At 38.3% G+C, this 2,209-nt stretch overlaps 1 pseudogene; it reads right to left on the reverse strand.

The window, feature by feature from the left end:
- Window positions 1-1,353: 1,353 nt before the first annotated feature.
- LOC121255831 lies at window positions 1,354-2,002 on the reverse strand (annotated as a pseudogene).
- Between the last annotated feature and the right edge of the window lie 207 nt (window positions 2,003-2,209).

The following is a 2,209-nucleotide window of genomic DNA, read 5'->3' on the forward strand; positions in this document are numbered from 1 at the left end:
AACTTCTCAATGAACAAGCTTGGTGGAGGCATTCCTGAAGAATTAGGAAACATGGATAAGCTCACAAGCTTGGTTTTCTCAAATAACAATCTGTTTGGTTCGATACCAAGAAATATATGTTCCAACACAACCAAATTGGAGCTTTGGATACTAGCAAAGACTCAAATTTTCGTGTGTTAGAGAGTATTTTAGTGAGAGGGAGGAGGGAGAAAGGGAGTTCGAGTCTGGGGGGAGGAGAACAGATATCGGATTGGGGAGGAGATAGAATTAATAAAGATTCACTGCATACAATTATATTATTAATTTTGTTAGAATTCTCACATATCTTCTTATTAGTGGTGGGTGTAAAATAGTAAGAGGCACCGTCTAGCTCCTAATAGCTCTCTTTTAGTCTCTTTTAGAAATCAGTTCTACTACAAGTAACCGGGGGTGAGGAACCCTCGAGGAATCGGCAGACGTGGCATCAGCCGAGATATATTTAAAAAAATAAAAAAAGACCGAAACATAAGAAATGTCGTGGAAGGTTTTCTTCATGGGTAGGGAGAGAGAGGGTTCGGGATGTTTTCCATATTGTGAATTGAACCTGCAGAAAATGATTTTTTTTTTTTTATGGAAAATGAGTGATTTTCTTGATATGCAAAAAAAGAACAATAACTCATTTTTTCTGCAGGTTCAATCTAGAAGTCTATTTGTTTCAAAATCACAATGATTCTTTTCAAAATCATTTTCTGCAGGTTCAATCTCCATCTCAACATTAGCTTTTCATATTAGAAAAATAACTCCTTTTTCATATTGTGGAATTTGATTCATAATGAAAGCATACAAATTTTTTTGGGTTTCTCTGAAAGCATACAACGTTTTCTTCATAGGTGAAGTTCAAGTCTTGGTTGCATTGTACTTCATAATAGCAGTGTACAACTTTTTCTTTAGAGAAATTCTACTTACAACCGGGCTGGGGGAACCCCACGTAACCAGGCACTGCTTTTGATGAAAAATTTTATTTCTCTTCTCCCTCCCACTTTTTTTTTTTTTTTAAAAAGTATCGACTAGAAGGCGTCTTCATCTCTATGAAACCAGAGGGTGGCTGTCGTCTTCGTGAAAACAAATCATATAAAAACCCTACTTTTTCTTCGTAACAAATCCAAGCCAAACATATGAAACCAACAAGAGCAAGCCACACATTGCCTCTCCCACATTGATTGGGTCATCCCCCTCTATCGGAACTTGCTACTTGTACTTGCATCCTCTACATTCATTGTAAGTGCATGTTTTTTTTTTTTTTTTTGTTTTAAAGAAACTGTTACTGTTTAAAGAAGAAGCATCACAAGCCAACTTCTAGAAATGCTACTCTTCTTTAAACAGATTTCAAATTATTTTCCACCACAAATTTGAAGATCACTCTACAAACATCCAACGAGAAGACAAAAACAAAAGGGATGAGCCGATTACTCTTCTACATGTAATTCCATAAGAAAGATGAGCTTGGGCAAATTATATTAAGTTAACCAGCCAATGGATCGTTGTAGATGTATTCAATTGCAAGATTACAGGACTTAATTTTATCGGCTTCCTTATTCGGAATCTCCAACTTGAACTCCTTTTCAAGAGCCATTACAATCTCTACATTGTCCAAGCTTTCCAAGCCCAAATCATTCTGGAAATAGACATTAGCATTCACCTTGGAGGGATCGACTTGGGGAAGCTCTTGACGACAGAGAAGACTCTGTTGATGACCTCGTCCTTAGTCAGATGATCGTCGTCATGGGATGACAGGAATCGGAGGGAACCACCATACAGAGCCCGTGGCAGCAGTTTCGATCCGGTTATGATTAGGGTTTGAACTAGGACTCGGATGTGAAGAAGCATGGCTGCCCTCAACACCATCTCTCTCTCTCTCTCTCTCCATTTGTAAGTGCAAGTTGGTGTTGTGGATCCTATCATCAATCTCCTTGAGCTCCTCGTCATCATTCTTTCACTACCAGCCTAAAAGGCTCCGAAAGGTATAAAGCAAGAGTTCAACCTAAAAGTTGCAAGTAGATCTTGCGATGTTGCGATGTGCAGATGAGAGAAATGTAGAGGAAGAAGATGGTAGAAAAAAATTGATAGAGAGAGAGGGAACAAAATGTAGAGGAAATATAGAAGAAATAAAAATTTTCATCAAAAACAATGCCCGGTTACGTGGGGTTCCCCCAGCCCAGTTGCAAGTAGA

Source organism: Juglans microcarpa x Juglans regia, chromosome 3D (assembly GCF_004785595.1).
Source record: "Juglans microcarpa x Juglans regia isolate MS1-56 chromosome 3D, Jm3101_v1.0, whole genome shotgun sequence".
Lineage (NCBI taxonomy): Eukaryota > Viridiplantae > Streptophyta > Magnoliopsida > Fagales > Juglandaceae > Juglans > Juglans microcarpa x Juglans regia.